Source organism: Pseudonaja textilis, chromosome 4, assembly GCF_049901715.1.
Source record: "Pseudonaja textilis isolate UNSWEBS1 chromosome 4, rPseTex1.2, whole genome shotgun sequence".
Taxonomy (NCBI): domain Eukaryota; kingdom Metazoa; phylum Chordata; class Lepidosauria; order Squamata; family Elapidae; genus Pseudonaja; species Pseudonaja textilis.
In genome coordinates this window covers 332,834-355,612 of record NC_141993.1, presented here as the reverse complement: position 1 = coordinate 355,612, position 22,779 = coordinate 332,834, and the positions used below count along the sequence as shown (strand labels likewise).

The window sequence follows — 22,779 nt, the reverse complement described above, 5'->3', positions numbered from 1 at the left end:
CTTGGTTTTAGCGGCGATGTCAAGGGCGGTGATGGGCAGGTCCAACTGGGTGATTTCGAAAATGGCGTTGACAGGAGCTGGGTCTTCAGCCGGAGCGGGTAAGGGGCAGCGACTGAGAGCGTCGGCGTGGGATAGAGTTTTGCCCGGGCGGTGAATAAGTTTGTATGAGTAGGCCGCTAGGAAAAGTGTCCACCTTGTCATCCTAGGGGAAAGGACTTGAGGTGTCTGTTTGTCGCCAGTAGGCCCAGGAGGGGCTTATGGTCGGTGACCAGTTCAAGAAGTGGCCAAAAAGGAATTCGTGAAACTTTTTCACGGCCGCAACAGCTGCTAGGGCTTCCTTGTCTATTTGGCTGTAGTTTCGCTCCGTGGCGAGAGTGTCCTGGAGAAAAAGCGATGGGGCCTCGGCGCCATTGGGGAGTCTGTGACTAAGGACCGCCCCAATTCCAAAAGGGGATGCGTCTGCTGCCAGTACTAAAGGAAGGTTGGGGTCGAATTGGATGAGCACTGCCTCTGACGTAAGTAGTGATTTGATGGCGTTAAACGCCTGGTCTTCTTTGTGCCCCCAGTGCCACGGTGACTTTTGTCTAGTAATCTGTGTGGGGTTCGGCTACTGAGGCTTTATGGGGCAAGAAGGATGCATAAAAGTTCAGCAGCCCCAAGAAAGCTTGTAGCTCCGTTTTGGAGGTTGGTGTGGGAGCTTCGTGGATTGCCCTAACCTTGGACTCCAGGGGGTGAATGCCAGAGGCGTCAATTTTATAGCCCAGAAAGTCCACCTGTCTAGTGGCAATGGCGCATTTTTCTTTTTTAACTTGAGGCCATGCTGTCTGAACCTCTCTAACACTGCTCGCACTCTCTGGAAGAGTTGGGGTCTGTCCCTGGCCGAGACCAAGATGTCGTCGAAGTAGGGTACTACACCAGGAGGCCCTGTAAAATCCGCTCCATGAGGGATTGAAAAATACCGGGCAACACTTACGCCAAATTGGAGACGCTTGCATCGGAAGGCACCCCTGTGAGTGACGATGGTCTGAAGTTCGCTGTTTGGTTATCAACAGGGAACTGCTGATATGCTTGAGACATGTCCAATTTAGCAAAAATACTGCCCGGCTCGAATGTGTGTAATAAGTGCTGAATGACGGGCACTGGGGTAGGCGCTAACTTGTAAATATTTATTGATTGTTGTCTTGTAGTCCGAGCAAATTCTCAGGCTACCATCTTTTTAAGGGTGTGACAATGGGCGTCTCCCACTTGGCGAAATCTGTTGGCTCAATGACCCCTTGTTTTAGTAGTTTATCCAATTCAGCGTCTAGTTTTGGTCGAATAGCAAATGGAACTCTACGTGGTTTTAATCTGATTGGGACTGCCTGGGGTCAACGGTGAGCGAGATGGGGTTCCATTATAACACCCCAGCTTCTCGCTGAACACATCTGCGTAGTCAGCGAATAAGGAGTCAGTGTCTGAGGTTGAGACAGCATGGACTCCTGTTAGCCCTAGGCCGAGGTGGGGAAACCAATTGAGCCCCAATAAGGTGGGTAGATTGCCGTTAACTACCACTAGAGGTAGGTGGCCTTTAAAAGCTCTAAAACTGACAAAGAACTTGCCTCTGCCGATCACGGAATGGCCTTCCCCTGGTAGTCCTTCAGACCGAACTGGCATCTCTGAAGCCGGGTAGTAGATAGGCTGGGATGGAGTCTCTTGAGGGTGCTCCACGAGATTATTGAGAGCGCTGACCCTGTGTCAACCTCCATGTGGCACGGTTTACCTTCTAGGGAAACGGAGAGAGAAATTTTACTAACAGTGTGGCAAGTACGCCTGGCAAGGCGGTGCGCGTGCGACAGTTTAATACTTGCCTCTGTGGTCCCGAGTGCGAGGACGGGGTCTGTGTGCAGCGCTTTGAGGGGCTTGGCAAACTCTCGCGATGTGCCCCTCTTATGGCAGTTGTTGCAAGTGGCTCCTTTAAACTTGCAGGTGGCCCTTTGATGCGATCCCCCACAGGCTAGGCACAGTGTGATGTGCTTGGGTGGACCGGTGTATTCTTGTTTGGCCCCTACCTGCGACCGTCTGTCGTTGGCGAGGCGGTGGACGTCGTTTTCATCGTTGTGGGTTTCCTCCGCTTCCACCTCTTCGGAATGGACTGGGAGCGATGCCAACTTGGCACTTGGGCCCTGAATTTCGGTGGCTGAGTTCATTGCTAGCTCGGCTGCTAGGGCCTCCTCGACCGCTTGCGCGAGGTTGAGGTCTTTTTGCTAGCAGGCGCCTCTGTAGGTTGAGATCCTTGACCCCACAAACTAATTGATCGAGGAGCATGTCCTCCAGGTATGTTCCAAACCCGCAGTGCAGGGCTGCTGTTCTGAGGGCGGCCATATATTGATTGATGGTCTCCTTACTTGATTGCTTCCTCATACGGAACGTGAACCTCCTGGCGATTTGTGAAGGCCTGGGAGCGTAGTGGTTAGTGAGGATCTCAAGCAACCGGACCACGGAACGTTTTCAATTCTCTCGGCGCTACGAGTGCTGCGGCAGTATCGAAACGGTGGCTCCGCAGTAGATTAGGAAATAGGATTTTTCCGATGCTCTCCCGCATCCGCCAGGCCGACCGCATCTATGTAATGATTGAAGCGGTTCTTATACAATTCCCACTTCTCTTCGTCTGGTTTAAACGCCGGGAATACTGGGTTGGAACTCATGGTGCTGGAACGGCTGGGCTACCTGCGGAAAAAATCTCTCTGGGACAACGGGCGCTCGTGAGTTACAAGTGATATCAGCTCTGGAGAGGTTTTTTGCTACCCTCTCTTTTTCTCTCTGGGTTACCACGTTGGCTGCTAGCCGTTGAGGTGTCTTAATTCGCGCCAAAAGTGGGCGTTAGTGACTTCCTACAGTGCTGTGCTGTGTCTCCTACTGGCTCGAAATTCAAATGACACCCGTTTGAATTTCGCGCCAAATACAAGCGGCTGCAGCTCGCAGCGCTTCACTTTCCCGTAGCGGGCTAACAAGCGGCTACAGACGCTTCTAACTTTTGAACCAGACCGCTTTCTCTGGCTGCGGATCAGCGTTTGCTCTTTTTGATCGCTCGTTTTGTTGGCTGACCGCTCTCTCTGGCTGCGGATCAGCGTTTCCCTTATCGCCAGCCGATCGCTCTCTCTGGGCTGCGGATCGGTGGCTAGTGACTCAGCGGTTGCATGGTGCTTCTGGTAGCCATCCCATCCTCGTCGCCAGTGTTAAGTTTGAGCAATGAGAGGCTGAACCAGAGCATGAGTGCAACAATACTTTATTTTACAATAAAGGGCTGACCGTGCTTGCCACGCCTGGAACTGGCTCGCAGCAATCAGCAACTGGTTGGACCCCGCAGCCTGCTTTTATAGCTGGCTGCTGGAGAGAACCAACCAATGGGAATGGGGAATAACGCCCACACAAAGTGAGTGGACCTGAGTGAGAACTCCTAGAGTTCTCAGGACATAACAAAAATGCTTTATTCATTTATGATTAATACAAAGTGAAGCCACAATACAGTGTTTTCACATACGTTAGACCAAGTTTCCGTAGCAATTTATATCATGTTAGTACCATATTTACATAAATATTCTAATATTCTACATTGTATTATTTTCTGACAATGTACATCAGTTTAACAGAAACATTTGTGTCATAATAAGACACGAAAGATGTAAATCACTGCAAAGATATATTTTTGCAGTCATAAATAACAAAATTGTTTTCAATTAGTTCATTAAAGTTAGGTTTCTCTTTGTTTATTGCTACGATATAGGTGATGACAATGATATAATAATAAGACATCTTATAATTTGCTCTTTGCTTTCATTTTATATTTTTCTGGGATAAACTATTAAATAGTTTATTGGCAACAGCTTCAGCTAAAGTTTGCCAAAAACTTTTGTTTTGTATCTTTTTACTTTTTATTTTTAAAATGGTGGGGTTTATTATAGATCTCAGAGAGATTTAGCTTGGAATTTACTTATATTGATTTATATCAAAATCATCATTAGACTGCCATGGGATACAAATTTAGCACATGTATCAGTATAATGCACCATGTGAGAAAACAAAACATGAGGGTTTTTCCCCACTCTTGAAGCATTTCCTAAAACATCTAAAACACATCATTTCTTATAAGAGCCTCGGTGGCACAGTGGTTAGAGTGCAGTACTGCAGGCTACCTCTGCTTATAGCCAGTTGCCGACAATTTGGCAGATCGAATCTCAGCAGGCTCAAGGTTGACTCAGCCTTCCATCCTTCCAAGGTGGAGAAAATGAGGACCCAAATTGTTGGGGGCAATATGCTGATTCTGTAAACTGCTTAGAGAGGGCTATAAAGCGGTATATAAGTCTAAGTGCTATTGCTATATGTCTCTACCTAATAACATCTGGGTACACTCATGAATAGGAGTCTGCACATGTAAGAACATACTGTTATCATAGCTAATGTATGATTCTAATCCTATTGGCAGCATTGATTTTACATTCTGAATAATTGTTGCTGTGATGACCCAGGGTGGGATACAAAATAAACACAGTCACAAAAACAGGTTGAAGCCCCTTCTATTCCTTCACTTTGCTTCAAAGCTCCAAATATCCTTGACTGGAGACAAAAAAATTCTCCCACAAGCAGTGATGAAAAGGAGGAAATGCCATTTAAACTAAAAATGCCTACAAATTATAAAGAGTAAAAACAACACAAACCACACTGAAGCAATTAAGGGAAGCAGGCGAGATAAGGGCTTGAAGACGTCCACAGATATCGGAACACACACTGGGAAGGACTGGGAAACTCACAGAGGAACAATACACTAGAGATATTTCCACACTTTGTTTCCAGCACTGGCCTGTACGCATGTCCGTCCTTTTAACCAGTTCTCATAGCTGCAGCGCATGAAGAGGATCAAGGCCCTTTCCTCCCCCGTAGACCATGCCATTCACGTCTCTCCCTTATCCTTTCCTCCCTGCATGCCCTAGGATAGAGAGGGGATGGGCCTGGTCTTCCTCTGACTGCCCAGCCTCCTCCACAACCTCCAGAGCCACACTTCCACTCCCTGTTGGCTGTTCCTCCTCTCCCTCTGAGTCAGTCTCCAACAGGGGCATGACACTAATGTTCCTCCTAAAAGAAGTTATGTAAATTTATTCCACTTTTATAAGTGTTGCAGTCTATAATGAGATGAAAAAGAGACAACCAGCAATTTCCTCCTTTTGCCATCATTGAATTGCAGTCTTCTGAACAAGTCCTGATTTTTCTTTTTCCACCGCTGAACAATTCACTCTTATATGTCATCGTTCTGCATACAATACATTTCTAAAGTTCACCTCCGCTTTCTTCTTTCAAACTGATATCTTCCTCCTTTTCAGCTCACTTGTTTAAAACATAATTGTAATATCCAAGTAATGAACTGGCGTTGTTTGATTTCTTATTTCCAAATGCAATAAACTGTAAAAGAAATCATTTTACAGTAAATCTGCTGTACGTGGTTCCTGTCACCTGGGAAGACAACATACTGCTTCTAATCAGTCACCGACAAAATTACATTCTAGTTTAAGATCAACTACAGATACAGACACAAGGACAAACTACTAAGAAATGATGAGTGCTACTACAGATAGTCCTCAACTTACGACCACAACTAAGCCTAAAATTTCCATTGCTAAGCAAGACAGTTGTTAAGTGAGTCTTGCCCCATTTTGCAACCTTTCTTGCTACAGTTGTTAAGTGAACCACTGCTGTTCTTAAGATGGTAATAAATGAATCCGCCTTCCCCATTGACTTTGCTTGTCAGAAGATCACAAAATGGCCCCAGGACATTGCAACCGTCATAAATATGAGTCAATTGCTAAGCATCTGAATTTTGTTCACGTGACCACGGGCATGCTGTAACAGTCACAAACAGTCATAAGTCACTTTTTTCAGTTGAAACTTTGAATGGTTGACAAACAAATGGTTGTAAGTCAAGAACTACCTGAATTTAGCAACAGTATTCTTTTTCATTCAGAAATTTCATCCTTCAGTATTGCCTCCAATAATTAATTTATTGTCATTGCATCTTGTACAACGAAATCAAACACCGTCTTCAGTGCACATCATGACCATGAAAATAAACACAAACACACATCCTTCATATTCCACACATTGAATTGAAAATCCCCGACACCACACCAACACTGCACTATACAGCAGAATTCAAAAGAGCTACTGCCCTGGGATAGAAGCTGTTTTTCAGCCTATTTGTCCTTGTTTTTATTATTTTGTACCATCTATGCCAGATGGTAATAGTTCAAAAAAAGGGTGCCCAGGATGAGATGGATCTTTGAGAATGTTTTGAAGTTTCTTAAGGCAGTGGGAGCTATAAAGCTCTTCCAAAGAGGGGAGAGGGGAACCAATGATCTTCTGGGCAATGACGTTAACCCTCTGGAGTGCTTTCCTATCTGCCACTGTGCAATTGGCAAACCATACAGAGGTGCAGTAAGTTAAGATACTCTGGTGCAGCGATAGAAGGTCACCAGCAGTTTTTCACTCAGTTGTTGTTTTCTGAGAAGTCTCAGGTAATATAATCTCTGCTGAGCCCCTTTGACCAGGGCTGCAATGTGGGCACCCCAGGTCAGGTCCTCTTTTATAGCAATACCCAGAAACTGAAAACTGGCCACTTGCTCCACTCGGTCTCCATTGATAAGCAAGGGCTAGATGTCAGATCTGTTCCTTCTATAGTCCACTATAAGCTTATTGGTGTTGAGGACCAAGTTATTGTCTCCACACCACGAAAGCAACCGGTCCACCTCATCTTGGTAGGCAGACTTATCCCATGTATTACCCACATGGTAATACAGTTGTTAAATGAATCTGGCTTCCCCATTGACTTTGCTTGGTTTGTCAGAAGATCACAAAATGGCCTCACTGCAACCGTCATAAATATGAGTCAATTGCCAAGCAACTGAATTTTGTTCACGGGACCACAGGCATGCTGTAACAGTCACAAACAGTCATAAGTCACTTTTTGTTTTCAGTGCTGTTGTAACTTTAAATGGTTGAGAAACAAATAGTTGTAAGTTGAGAACTACCTGAATTTAGCAACAGTATTCTTTTTCATTCAGAAATCTCATCCTTCAGTATTGTCTCCAATTTAATGAGCATGGAGGGTTTTGCAGCATGACAGCACTATAAGGAATTATAAAGATTTCAGATGCCTATGTGTGCCTTATATGAATACAGATACCTAAGAATATATTCACCTTTTCCCTGTTCAAATCACATCTGTAGGCTTAAGAACAAAACTGACATGGAAATGAAGTCATGTAATCATCAGCTGCTTCCAATATGTCACTCAAATAAGAAAAAAAATGGGTATGTCTTTACATATAGAGAGGAAAGAAAAGAACATATGCAGCAATTAATATTTGACAATAGTAGGTTTGATGTTATTGCTTTAGGAGAAATGTAAGAATGATTGCATTCTAATTATAATTAAAACTTGATTTTAAAACTTGATTTTCATTCAAGTTTAGATGGCAATCCCACGCACATTAATTGCATAATCCTATTCATACCTATCCAAAAGGAAGATCCATTGATTAAAATAAGGTTCCCAAAACCCTGCAGAAACTCCACCTGGCAGCACTTCCCCTGAGAAGCTTTTAGAGGTGCTCCACTGACATGGGACAAGGGAAACCAAAGACACATCTCTTGTTTCTCAGTCACTGCCAAGCCTTATGGACTATCTTTCCCTTGGAATTCAGACTCACAATTTCCCTTTTAATGCCCTCAAAAAACTTTAAGATGAAATTTTGCAAAGCTTGGGGGGGGGGGGTTTAGTTCATTGTCATTTTTTTTTTAAATCAACTGAACTGTGTCATTCCGTTTTTCTTTGGTAGATAGTTGCGTTATTTATTTTCCCTTATTATGGTTCTATATTGCTTACACTCAGGGGTGGGACTCTACCGGTTCGGACCGGTTCTATAGAACTGGTTGTTATGGTTCCCGGTAGTTCAGAGAACTGGTAAAATGGACCCCTGGCCCCAGCCATCTCCGCCTGCTCCTCCGTTCCTGGAACCGGTTTTTGTTATTGCACATGCGCAACATCATGCGCATGCATGACATGCCTGCAGCCTGCTTCTGCCTGCCCATCAGGACAGCCATTGTTACCTGCCCGCTGCCATCTCCGGAGCTCCCAGGGGCCCCCGGAGCCATCTCTGGGGCTTCCTGGACCTCCCACTGCCTCCTCCAGGGCTCCTAGGGCCTCCCACTGCCATCTCTGGAGCTCCCAGGGCCTCCTGCAGCCATCTATGGGGCTTCCTGGGCCTCCCACTGCCTTCTCCGGGGGTTCCCCAGGCCTTGCCCAGCCTACGTATCTGCCCCACCCATCCCCAGCCTCGGCTGGCTGGCTAAGCTGCCACATGGCATGCCAGCTCTTCTTACCACATGGTGGCTGCGGCTCAGTGAGCTGCGGGCTTTGAACAGCCCTCCCTGGCCCTCCTAAAGTACCTCCTCGTGCTTGAGCAGCCACCCCTGGCCGCCACCACACATGGAGGTCTGTTTCTTTGGGGAGGATCGGGGTGGGGGGTGCTCAAAGCCCCTTGCCACTGTCGCTGCTGGCACATGCCGAAGGCTGCCCATTTCCTATGGTAGGATCGGGGTGGGGCAAGGGTGTGCCACTGCCGCACACCGAAAGCAGTCCCGGGAGTTTCCGCCCTCCCTTTTGGAGAGCCTCTGCCGCTCAGGAGAAGCAAGTGTCAGCAGAGGAGCTCTGAAAGGGATGGCGGCTTACTTTCTTCTTCTCCTGCCACCCACTCGTGTGTGTGTGTGTGTGTGTGTGTGTGTGTGTGTGTGTGTGAGAGAGAGAGAGGGGGAGGGAGGGAGGGAGGGAGAGGGAAGGAAAGAAGGAAGGAAGGAAGGAAGGAAGGAAGGAAGGAAGGAAGGAAGGAAGGAAGGGCAAGAAAGAGGAAGGGAGAGAAAGAGAGAAAAGAAAAAGCAAGAAAGAAAGAGGAAGGGAGAGAAAGAGAGAAAAAGAAAAAGCAAGAAAGAAAGAGGAAGGGAGAGAAAGAAAGAGCAAGAAAGAAAGAAAAAGGGAGAACGAAAGGAAGTGAAAGGAAGAAAGAGGGGATGGAAGGAAGGAACGGAAAGAAAAAGAAAGAGGGAGAGAGAGAGGGGAGAGAAAGAGAGGGAGGGGGAAAGAGAGGGAGGGGGAAAGAGAGGGAGAGAGAATGAGAAGGAAAGAAAGAAAGAAAGAAAGAAAGAAAGAAAGAAAGAAAGAAAGAAAGAAAGAAAGAAAGAAAGAAAGAAAGAAAGAAAGAAGAGAAAGAGGGAAAGAGAAAGAAAGAGAGAATCCCACCCCTGGGTGGCTGCCCCCAGAGTGACAGAGATGGAAGGAATAATGGGGTCATACAGAAAGTCAGCATACAGGCATCCGATCCTGGTTGCATTAGGAACCTTTTGTTTACAATATCTGTAAATTTGGAATTTTCCCTTCTGTGCTACAAATTCATTTTTGTTAAGAGCAGGGGATGTTTGAATGTTACATTTCTGAAATGTTTTTTGTGTGCATTCATGGAAGTTGTTAACTTTGATTTGTCAGCCTTGGGTTGCCTGATTATTACCTTCAGGTGAATTCCTGAGGTTAAATAGAGTCTAAGTAAATAATAAAGTGTCTCCATTCACAGTTCCTAATGTCTGGTTTTTGAAGAAAGGATAATTTCTAAAGATGTTATGATTCTTGTAAAGTTTGTTTTGTTTGTGTAGGTTCTCTGCAACAATACCACATACAGAGACACAAATGAAGAGAAAGAATAGCTGGCTATGAGTGTCACGGGATAAAAGTATTGAGACTGAGGCTCCTATTTTGCCTGCAATCTTGGATTGGGGTTTGAAGACTGTAAAGTCTCCAGTCTCCTTTACATCTACATAAGTGCAACTGTTGTTCTTGGTTCTGATCTGGTTCAATAGCTTGTGATCCAATGTAAGAAGGATGTTGAGGAACAAAGAGTGAAAGGGTGCAGAAGTATTCATCCAGAATTGAAGGTTGGGCTACTGGGGAGAAGGAGCATCTTTGGGACTGAAACTCATGTACTGTAGATACAAGAAGCACCAGTTGGGTCTAGGAAGGGTCACCAATCTGAAATGTTAAAGGCTGCATGATTCTGCAGCCCTCAATAGGGTGGTTTCTTCTTTCTTTCCTTCCTTCCTGCCTGCCTGCCTGCCTGCTATTGCCTTTCTTCTGAACGGTTCTTATTCTACGATACTGTAGAACTGAGGTTGCTCTGAGCATCCTCTTGTTTCTAAGCTGCCTTGTTTGTTTCTGTTGATTGCATGTAGTTTTTCTTTAAAGACCCTGCTCAAAGACTAAAAAGCACAGTCCTTACCTGCAGGCTTATTCTCTGATAGGCAGAGTACAATAGAACAGGGCGAAACTGGGAGAATCCCACCCCTGTGTGTGTGTGTGTGTGTATGTGTGTGTTTCAGGTAGGCTTCCTAGCTTTAGAAGGAGAGAGAGAAGGAGGAAGAGACAGAAAGAGAGAGAAGGAGGGAGAGAGGGAGGGGGAGAGAGAAAGAGCGGGATACAGAAAGAGAGGGAGAGAGAGGGAAAGAGAGGGGAGAGAGAAAGAAAGTGAGAGAAAGAGGGAAGGAAGATACAAGAAAGAAAAGAAAGAGAAAAGGGAAAGAAAGAAAAAGGGAGACAGAAAGGAATGAAAGGAAGAAAGGGGGGTGGAAGGAAGGGGCAGAAAGAAAGGGAAAGAAAGAAAGAAAGAGAGAGAGAGAGAGAGAGAGAGAGAGGGTGAGAGAGAGGAGAAAGTAAATGAGATACATGAATGGATAGATAAATACATGGAAGGAGGGAGGGAGAGAGAAAAAAAGGAGAGGAAGGAAGGACATAAACCCTGGCTTCAGAAGACTTTGAAGCAGCACAGCAATCTAGGGCTGGCCTGCAAGGGATCTCGGAGGTCATCGAGTCCAACTCCCTGCTCCAGCAGGAGATCCTTACAGAATCAAAGAATAGCGGGGTTAGAAGGGTGTGTGTGTGTGTCTGTCAAAACTACAGAAACAGGTCAAGTAGCTCTGGGGATAGTCATAAATTTGCTAAGTACTTGCTAAGCAACCAGCCATTAAGCGAGGACCACTTGTATTTGGTGTGCCAGTTACATGGCCACCAAGCCACACCCATCCAGTCACATGACCAGCAAGCCATGCCCACCCAGTCGTGGGACCAACAAGCCATGCCCACAAATTAAGCCACGCCCACAAAACCGGTTGTTGCAAAATTTGAATCCCACTTCACTCCTGCTTACACTCCTGATTTTAATGAAGACTTACATGGATATTTTCACAGGCTTACCGGATTGCTGTAAACCATGTGATATATTTTATTAAATAAGTGAATTAAAGTATATAGTAATCTATAATAAGTAGCTTTAACTGTGCTCATAAAATATGTCAACCTTTATTTTCAATCCTTAGAGAAAAAAGTCATGAAGGTGGAACATAGAACTGCTTTACAATATGTTCACTTATATGTTATTATGGCACATAATTTGTTACATATAGGATCGAAATTCTCTCTCTTCAGTTAATATTAATTTAAAGTTCTAAAGCATTTAAATTTTAAATTTATTTTTTTTTTAATTTAAAAATCTTAAAGATATACTCAACGTCTTTTTCCTTTTGCTTCATGGTATCCTTATACACACACACACACACACACACACAAACAAACAAAAGCAAGACAAAGAGAGACATGAATTAGTGTGTTTCACTTGAAAGCATCCTTAGCTCATAAAATGATGGGAGTACTTTAAATACTATATACACTTCTTTCCCCATTCTTAGTTTCATTCAGTGGGAATACCTATTTTAACATGAATAGCTGAAAAAGCAAACAAAAGCAAAAGTCCAAGAACCCACAGCTTCAAAAACTAGTTGGTGTACAATTTACGCAGAACAGCTAATCCTATATATCACATTGTAGATTAAGTTGTGATTAGATTCCTGGCCATATTCTTGGAGTGTTAAATATTCTGACATAGCCCCAACCTTTTGGGTTCATTTAACCTAGACAAAAACACCTCGAAAATTCAGGAGAGAGAAAAGTTCCCTCAGGATAGGCTCCAAGTATGAGTCCAAAAGCTTGGAAGACTAAAACTCTGGTCCAGGTGACCAACTCAGATTGGAACCTGTACACTTCAAAAATTATTCAAACAGTCAACCAAGCCTTAAAAATAAAAAATAAAAAAAGGTAAGAGCAAAAAGGGCAACTTAGAATAAGAGCATATTTAAAGAATTCTTGTTTACTGCTATATAAACTGTTTAGCCAAATTTGCATTTTATACTTCCAAGGACCATAAACTCAGAAGGAGTCAAAATGTTGGTTTGCACTATCCAGAGGCCTTAGAGTTGTGTCCATCTACAAATCTTAAACAATAAAAAAAATATTTTATAAAGACTTTTTAGCTATCATACATGGGGGTGGGAGGTGGGGCAGGAATCGCATGTCTTGTTTTATTTGTTCTTTGGGTACCTAATTAAATTGGGCATATTTCCCTAAATTGCCATTCTGCTCACTTTTGAACTCTCCAATAAATTTCAATGCTTTTTCTATTTTATTTTTGTTCTATTTTCCACATTCCAAAGTTAATTAAGATGTGTAACATAGATGGAGCAGGTGAGATTTCATCATCTTACCTGCAACAAAACCTGTAATTGCACAGGATGCAAAGAAGTAGCTTTATTCTATTTTTACAAGTTATCTTTATTCTGCACATAAAGCATCTTTATTTTTTCTTCTGACAGCAACATATGGAACCAAAGGATTATAAAAGGAATTCCAATCTGCTGAAAATGAAGTATAGACTCATATTTGTTCTTGTTCTTTTTCCAGAATTATTAGAAGTGCCACTTAGGGGGAAAGTACTGGTTGTACCAAAAGAACTAAGAAAATATAATTATTATTCCTCATTTGTTGTGCTCCATTTGCTTCACTGTTTATAGCCAGAACTATTCTACTTGGCACAATCACTTCCATTAAATTAGACTCACGATGTATAGTTAATCACAAGGCTCGTTATATTGCATCTTGCCATCACCATAGATTTTAAAATGTGTATGAATCAATATCTAAGCTTTGGTTTTTCTGATAAATGCCATTAAATTTTGTTTCTATTGTACCAAACTCTCTTCAAATCAATTCTAGAAGTACCTTTTTTAATGTAAGCATAAGGTTCTGTCAGTAACATATCAAATAGAAACTACTTTAGCTAGACCTGAAGGCAAGACGTTTCACTGTTAGAAAACTTCTCATTAGTTCTAGGTTGCTTTTCTCCTTGATTAGTTTCCACCTGTTTTTTTTTTCTTTTCTTGCCTTCTGGTGTTTTGAAAAATAGGTTGAAACCTACCCATCCCACTTCTTTGTGGCAGCCCCTCAGATATTGGAGCGCTGCTATCATGTCACTCCTAATCCTTCTTTTCACTAGATTAGACAAGCCAAATTCCTGCAACCATTCTTCATACGTTTTAGCCTCTAGCCCCCTAATCATCTTTGTTGCTTTTCTGCACTCTTTCCAGAGTCTCTGCACCTTTTTTATAACATAGTGACCAAAACTGGATGGGGTATTCTAAGTGTAATCTTATTAAGGTTTTATAATACTAATATTTCATGTGATCTTGATTCTGTCCTTTTGTTAATGCAACCTAGGATTGTGTTGACCTTTTTGGCTGTTGCTGCACACTGATGGTTCATATTTAAGTGATTGTCCACCATGGCTCCATGATCTGCTATTGAGCCAGGTTTCACCTAATCTGTGCCCTTGTTTTTTCTTGTGTAAAATCTTACTTTTCTCTGCACTGAATTTCATTTGTTAGGTGAAACATCATTGAAAGGCTTCTTAGAAATCCAGAAACCTAAACAAGAAATGCCTTCAGAATTTGCCCATTAATCAGAATTAAAAAGCATTATATCAGAATGGGAGTACAACGTTCTTTTCTAGAACTGGACGAAATTGAGGGAGTGGGGAGAGAAAAGGTGGAAAGGGGTTAGAAAAGGGATGTCCAACCCTGGCAAAATTAATATTTGTAATATTTGTAGACTTCCACTCCCAGAATTCCCCAGCAAATTCCCAATTCTGGGTGTTGGAATCCACAAGTCTTAAAGTTGCCTAAATTGGACAGCTCTGAATTAGAACGTGTCCATATTTTGAAAGTATGGCACCAGCAGAGGTGGTATTCAGCAGGTTCTGACCAGTTCTGGAGAACCAGTCGTGGAAATTTTGAGTAGTTTGGAGAACTGGCAAATACCACCTCTGACTGGAGGTTTTACAGTATCCTTCCCCTGCCACTCCCACCAAGCCACACCCACAGAACCGGGAGTAAAAAAATGTGAATCCCACCACTGGGCACCAGGTGCCCAAAGGAAAGAGGTCAAAAAATGCAGATCTAGAAAAATTAGACACAGATTTAAAATTTACACCAGTTTTCTCAGCTATTGCTCTCCAGGTGTGTTGTTAAGTACAATATTTTGACTGGGAAATTTTAGCCAACATACTAGGAGGGCATCATCACTTTATTTCTGCACAGAAACTGAAGAAAAATCAAACAAAAATATTGTTTTGGGATAAAGACACTGGATTATCTTAGTAAGCATTCAGTTCATTGTCCTTTAAGCTTATGTTTTTCTAAAAGCAGGCATACCAATTGCAACAAAACATTTGTTTTATCAGATTTAGAGATCTTCAGAAACCAAATCTGCCTTTTATACCTTTTATTACTTATAATTTATGTAGCATAGAGATGAGATTCACCATTGTAAATATTATGTCCTAGCAAAACATGGACCAGGCATTACTGTCCTTGATTCCAACAACTATAAAAGGTTTTAGAAATAAAGATGCCATCAAGTGTCTTTGGAAAAATTTAAGCATATGACTTAACAAAACCAATCGATGTTTTTGACTGATGATGGCCAGAATTGTATTTCTTTACAGATTTTGTTATTTCATTTTCTGTGGTTAGGTTCTAAAAAAGCTTTTTATGTACATGTGTGAATGTGTGTTTCTGTGTATGTATGTGTTTTGTGAGTATGTGTGTGTGTGTGTGTGTGTGTGTATGTCAACAGCTTCTACCAATCTCACAAATTCAATTGTAAAGACACATCTGTTTGATAGACATTTTTGCTGTAGAAAACAATTGAGGAATCAGTTGAGGAAGCAATCCAATAAACATTGTGCATATCTACGTAAATCCTACTGAAATCAACTGAATTAAAATACAGAGTTATATTAATCCAGGGTGCACTTTTTGTAAGATTAAAACACATCGGTAGAAAACACATGCCTTTCTCGTTAATGGTTCTAAGAGATTCATGAACTGTGTCCTGAATATTATAGGGAGTATACAGTCGCCATTTTTCGTAATCTTTCTTTGCCATTATTAAGTACAATTTTTGTTCTTTACAATTTGCATCTTCAAAACTCAGAATGTGCAAGAAAAAAATAACAAATAATATTGTTTTCTCATCCATGACTGTTGTATTCTAAAAAAAAAAATTGTTCATCCACTGACTTTCCCTCATCTTAAAGAAAAGTGGAAAAACTGTTTCTAAATGAAATTCTTCTAGCCCTCTTAAGGGACTCTAAACTAATCAGGTTTCTGTCAGTATATTTTGTGGATGTAGTATCTTAATTTCTATTTCCTTTCAGATGTGAACAAATTGGAGGCACGTCTTATTTACAAAGCAGCAACAACTATATGAATGAGATTCTCAGTTTTAAAAGAGACTTTGGGGTTGATTTCATACTTCCAATATACCATATTAAAAATGTCATGCAATAGCAGAATGTAGTAAAGGAACATGCATACACAAAGTACATATGAAATACTTTATTGTATGCTGATTACACAGTTTTATATGGGGAGGACTATTCCATAAAGCAGTCCCATGACAGAAGAGCAGCACATCTGAAGACCTGCAGGCAACTTGGCTTCACTGAGAAGACCTGGAATATGGCCATTCAACTGGGTTTGGTGGGATGGGCAGTTACCACTGGGGATAAATGATCTCTGTTTGAAACAAACCCTACTTGACAGTTACCAGCATCCTTTTGCTGCATCCTTGGTAGAACTCTTCAGCCTGAAGAACACTGTGGAAGAAATTTGTTGATAGAATTCCATATCTCACTAAGTATAGAACTTTCATGTACCTCTTACATGTACCCAGAAAAGGAGGTTCTCTCTTGAAGTCCTTTCAACAGGATCTAGTGCAGGGGTGTCAAACTCGATTTCTCTCAAGGCCACATCAGGGTTATGTTTGACCTCGGGGGGCATGGCCAGGGGACGTGACCAGCTCGACACCACTCTTGTTGGGGGCGCCTGTGGTGGCCTGAATGCTCTGCCAGAGAAAATGGGCTCCTGAGCTCTGTTTTTGGCTGCGACGACCTACTGAGCTCCGTTTTCAATGGCAGAGGCACCATGTGACAGTCCTTTGCTGTTTCCAGGGTGGCTCCGTGGGCCAGATGTAAGCACCCCATGGGCCGCCGATCCAGCTGCCAGGCCTTGAGTTTGACACCCCTGATCTAGTGAAAGAAAATGTTTATTCAAGCAGAGTTTGAAGTGCACAATTGGGAATAATACCTGTGATTAGGCTTGCAGCCAACCTGAACCAAACTCCCTAAGTCGATTTTTGTACATCTTTTTAAGCTGTACAGCTTGAGTGAAGAACTATTTTTCTCCACTGATCCACTAGAAACGGCTGTACCAGCTTCAGTTCCACCTTGGGAACCACAAGATTTTTTCAAGCATCGACAGTGCTGTTAAATTGCCATGTGATTAATGTTATGTTTCAAGAACTAAGTATGCAATTAATAGCTGGGAAATCTTCATTCTTCCTCTCCTCACATATTTTGATGTTATGTGATACAATACATACATACATACATACATACATACATACATACATACATATGTGTGTTTTCTGAGGTTCTCGCGGGTATTTGTATGTGGATCTTTGGTTATTTGGGTTTTCTCCCACGTAAGATTGGCAGTATCTAGGCAATGTTTCAGTGAAGTCTCATTCATCATCTTCAGGCTTGTGTCTTCGGCTCTGTGCTTCTCAGAGTGACTCTAATATATATATATATATATATATATATATATATATATATATATATATATATATATATATATATATAGCTTTCGTTTCATAATTTTATTAAAGGTTTTAATTGCAGCAATGAAAAATAATATAAACTCAAAAGGAAAAGAAAAAATAGAGAGAATAAAAGTGGCAAGAAAACAAAACAGAAAAAAAAACAGAAAATGGGAGGGGGGAAACCTCTAAGAAAGCAGCTTCTCACTCTCATCGTGACAAGTGCAGGCAGTCTTCGACTTATGATCAGAGCCAGGGCCAGAATTTCTATAGCAAAGCAAGGCAGCTCTCAAATGAGTTACAACTAATGTTACAACCTCTTTTGTCACCGTTGTTAGCTGAATCCCTGTAGTTGTTAAGTGAATCATATGGCCATTAAGCAAATCTGCTTCCCCCGCTGACTTTTCTTGTTAGCAGCTGGTGGAAAGGTCGCAACTGGCGATCCCATGACGCCAGGACTCTGCAATCATCATAAATACATGTCAGTTGCCAGGCACTCCAATTTTTATCATGTGACCCTGGGGATAAATGCAAAGACCAGCCATAAGTCATTTTTTTTCAGTGCCATTGTAACTTTGAACAGTCGCTAAACAAAGGGATGTAAGTTGAGGACTACCTGTATAAACAATTTCACTATCTTTTCATCTCCCCTAAATGAACAAATATAAAACTCTTCATTCCATAATTCAACTCTTTAACTACAGGCAAATGCAATAGGTAAAGTCTTCTCCTATCCAGATGTCAGCAAAAAAATCTAAACGGAGTCCTAGAACAATAACATTAACAAATATAAAACTCATCATTCCATATCTTAACTCTTAACTGTAAAAGAAATCCATAATCCCATAAAGTGGTCCCAGTACTATAATATGAACAAAGATTTAACTTTAACATGATAAATTTCTCCTTTAAAGAGAACAAGCTCACAAAAATCTGTCACTTTAAGTGAAAGGACAGATAGATACCAAGCCAGAATAATTAGATACCAGATTAGGATACAGAAAGAAACTATAGGGGGAAAAAACTTAAATGTAAATGTTATCATGTGTCAACAAATCCAATACACAATATTTTTTCAGTCTAAATGTCAGCAAATCCACAGAGCACAACCCAAAATAACATTTCCCATTTTAACCCTTATCAAACAAACCAAGTTTGTTTTCTGTCTTTTGGGTTAAACAATCATACTCTTTAATCCATTCAGATGATTATTGATCTTTGTTTCGAATTTCTTCAAAGCTTTAAAAAGTCTTTTTTGTAATTCCAGCAAAAAGAAATTATTCCAATTGCTCTCTGGAATTGTCATTTTTATTTCCTTCCTAATTTTTAAAGCCTTGTCCAATATTGTTTTTTATGTCTAATAACAAATTCTTGTTCACATTCTCAGTTAGACTTTGTTGTATATCTTTTTTTGTAAGAGCCTCTTCTGGGAACAGGCTGTTCTTAAGAAGACACAACATAGTTGACATTACTGATTCAAATTCCCAATGCAATTCCTCAAAAATCTTTCTGTGTACCATTATAAGTTGTTTCTCTTGTTATGTCTCCAATATCAAAATTATGTTTTCTTTCCCATAAAATTGTACTTATTCTTCATAATTAATTTCAGTCTTGATATTTACAATCAACTATTCCAATATTTTCTGAGCCCTTAGTCTACTTAAAAATTTATGTAGCCAAAACTTTTTTTTTTTTTGCTGTTTATTTTAAAGTCTTAATTCTTAAAGGCTATAAGATATAGCTTTATATTAAGGATTGATGGCATCCAACTGGTGTTTCCAGCCTTGTCATTTTGAAGGTGTCTAACTTCTTGAAAGCAATTTTTAGCAATTTCCAAACGTGTTAGCAAAGGAAGTGTGAACTAAATCTCCTTTGGAAGATTCCAATTCCAGCTGGAACAACATGGCAAATTCCCCTAGAATTTGGGTAATCTCATAACCTCACTTGGTCCAGAAAGAGTCAAAGAGCCTTCCAGTTTTTAGACCCAACCATTGGTCTCCCACAATAACAATTCTGGTTACCCTACCCAGAAAAAATGATTCCAAGATATTGAGAGATATTTATTACTGGAGGAACACAAAGTACCATATTAATCAAGAATTTAACAGTATACATTCATAAGTTATTGAGAGATTTACCAATTCACTATAGACAAATGTTACTATGCTGTTCTTTGTTTATTCATGATTCTGATTCTATTTTGTAACACATGTGCAAGAGATAATTAGATGTAAACAATCGTTTAAGTAACAGATTTTTATTTTTTTTCCTCCCTCTTGTCATGAATTCAGCTGACTTGCCTCTTTATAGAAATAATCATATATAATTTGCATCAACTTTAATGAGCACTTGCGTCGCAGAAGAGTTTTTCTTACAGAGTAATTCATACCTTTAAAAAAAATCTGCATACAAAAATGAGCAAATTCAGGACGATGCATTGTAGCAGATCAGAACAGCTCCAGTGTATATTTTAAGGCTTGATTTGCCCCATTATGAGCCAAACCTGATTTAAAAACCCAACAAATGTGTCCTTGATTTCAATAGCCCTTACTATGCTGGCTGGAGAATTCTGGGAACTGAAGTCTACAAATCTTAAAGTGGTCAAGTTTGGAGACCTCTGCTGTAGATAGTTTTATTATTAAAATCCATATTTCTAAATAATGTTCAAATTAAAAAGATATTCCATACGAGAATGAAAGACTCACCAAATTTTTTTTTAAAAAAATTGTAAAGTTCCTGCTTTTATAATACCTGTGTTCAGGCACTGAGTTTTTTCCAAAGTGATCTCAAAATCTAAAATCAATCTAAAAATTCAACATGTATAATATTTCCCTTAAATATGGGGTGGTATTCAGCAGGCTCTGACCAGTTCTGGAGAAATGGTAGCAGAAATTTTGAATAGTTTGGAGAACGGGCAAATATCACCTCTGACTGGCCCCGCCCCCATCTATTCTCTGCTTCCCAAGTCCCAGCTGATCAGCTGGGTCTTCTTTGGTTGCCCTGTGCAGGAAAACAGAGCTGGAAAGCAGGTTAGTGGGGTGGGGAGGGAATGGGGATTTTGCAGTATCCATCCCCTGGCACGCCTACCAAGCCACGCCCACAGAACCAGTAGTAAAAAAAAAAAACTGAATCCCACCACTGTATTGGTTGTACCCAACTAGTAATGAATTTGGAATATCCATAAGTTTGTGGTGATGAAACTTTTATTGAAAGTTCTGACTAAATAGACAATTGCAAAATTCAGTTTTCCTTACCTAACTGAAATAGACAAGCAGAATCATCTCAAAACTTGACAGTCTGCACTGCCCTATTCGAGGTCTCCGCCAATCCCCTTCATTCATCATCTCTCTCTTTCTTATTTTCAGTTTCTCCCTCAAAATTCTGCCAGAATTTTTTACCTGTCAATGTTCAATCCACACTGCATTCCCCCCCCCGGGGGGGGGGGGGGAGAATCTGTGATTAGTTCTTTGCCTAGAGTTACTTGTTCTATTTTTTTCTCTCTCTCTTTTCCTTACTGATAGATACTGTCATGCTGACGACATGAGGATGAGCACTGAGAATTGAACTTGTTATATTTAGTACTCAAATGTACTCCTTTTGTGTACCTAGCAACCATATTTAAATTATATTCAAACCTCCAATTCTAGGAGATACCATTATTTACCCTCCAAAAAATCATATTCCATTCATTCAGACTAGCAAACATAGTTCCTGGGCATGCAGCAAAGTTAATAAAGGAGCTGAAGGCTTCACCACCATTTAGCAAGAGGTTGTTTCCTCTGAGAGATTGCAAGGAACAGTCTTCTCTTTGTAAATAAACTCTGTTGGAAAAACTGTCCAGGCCACCCAGTTTAAACCATAATGCAAAAGGAGAATAAAGTTTTCAAACTTCCCTCACGGCTGGTAGTGTCTGCTGAGGAAGTCCCAAAAAAACTTGAGCTCTATGCAAATTTGTTCTCCTTTCGTCATCACAACGATGTGCAAATCTAGATTGCTATCAGGATTCTAGCACTTAACCCCATTTAAATCATGAGTCTCAAGCCAAACTTCCAAAACTTAAAAAAAGGATTTATTCGGAGTTAAACTGTCCAGCACTGCCTGGGTGTAGCCAACTCTGAGGCATATAATTCACTGTCACCTTTGACCCTGGTTTTCCCCGCACCCCTTGGGTGTAACATAATTCATATTCTCCAATGGGACACCTCCATAGCCAAGAGTCATCAATCATGCTCTCCAGTTAGAATTTTGTGTGGCAGAAACTTCAGTCACCTAGTTACTATCTTTGAAAACATTTATGGAATGCAGTTTTGGTTTGCAGGTTGCTGCACTGCTCCCCCCTCCCTTTCTGTTGACAACTCCAAAAAGACCATAGAAATCTTTTATGAGTTGACAGATTGCATTTAAAAAAAAAACAATGCTGCTTATTATCTTCTCCTTGATCTCTGCAGAGTTAGCCCCAGAATCTTTCTGGATAGGAACCGAGAGCAAAGAGCACAGAGACAGTGGGTTCTAGTCCTCCCTGAGACATCCTGAGTGATTCTGAGCCAATAATTCTCTCTCAACCCAAGCTATCTTGCAGGGTTGTTTTGGAGAAAACTGGAAGTGAGAACATTATGAACGAAGCCTTGAGTCATAGAAAATAAAGGCTGGAGATGGGTAGATTGATGATAGATAGATAGATAGATAGATAGATAGATAGATAGATAGATAGATAGATAGACAGACAGACAGACAGACACAGATTTGTAAAAAGGATGGAAAGTTAAAGCAGCTACCTTCAATTGTAATCAGATCAACTAGTGGTGAAAGATGATGAAAACTGCAGTGGAGGGCTACAGACATGGATACAAAAGGAGAGGAACATGCATTGCACCACACAATGCTCATTTTATCAGTTGACATTACTGCAGAGACCACTAACAGTAACCTTACAAGAGGCTGGGCCAGGAAAGCCTTCCTGCAGAGTTTTCAATAGGATCTGGAATGTCAATCATACAGAACACAGATAGAAATGTGTGTGTGTGTGTGTGTGTGTGTGTGTGTGTGTGTGTGTGTGTGTGTGTGTGTGTGTGTATAATATACACACAAGAATATATATATATTCTTCTGATTCTTCTGATAAGCAGAGTGTTTCTTAACCTTGATAAGTTTAAGTCTCCCTGGCTGGAGACTTTGGGAAGTTGAAGTGCACGCATCTTAAAGTTGCCGAGATGAAGAAACTCTGCTTTGGATCAATGACTAATTTTCAGTCACACAGCCCTTTACGATGCTAGAAGTGCAGCGGTTTTGCCCCCTTTTTTCTTTCTGCATTTAACACATTAAACAAGCATTATAGGAGCTTTTAAGTCATCTATACAGACAGAATGAGGTGACAGAATTTTGATCAAGTGATCAAGAGGGCCAGAACACATATCCCTCTCCAAATGGAGATGGCTGATACTTTTAATTAGCTTTCCTTCCAGAAAGGAAAAATAAAAAACCTAATGCATCATGTTAGGTATTAGCCGGGATAAAATGCTACTCTCGAAAATCATTCAGAGTTATGCTTGTTTTCTGATCACAGACAAGCATTGTTACAGGAGAACACTAAAAAAAAATCCCTGAGGTTTATTCAACAGCTCACAATAGAGAATAATGCTCTGTAATCATCCACTCTCTTTGAC

At 41.1% G+C, this 22,779-nt stretch overlaps 1 protein-coding gene across 1 annotated transcript in view; it reads right to left on the bottom strand.

The window, feature by feature from the left end:
- Positions 1-22,779, bottom strand: part of CTNNA3 (catenin alpha 3) — a 711,430-nt gene that overhangs the window by 574,204 nt on the left and 114,447 nt on the right. The gene's annotated exons all lie outside the window — the stretch shown is intronic.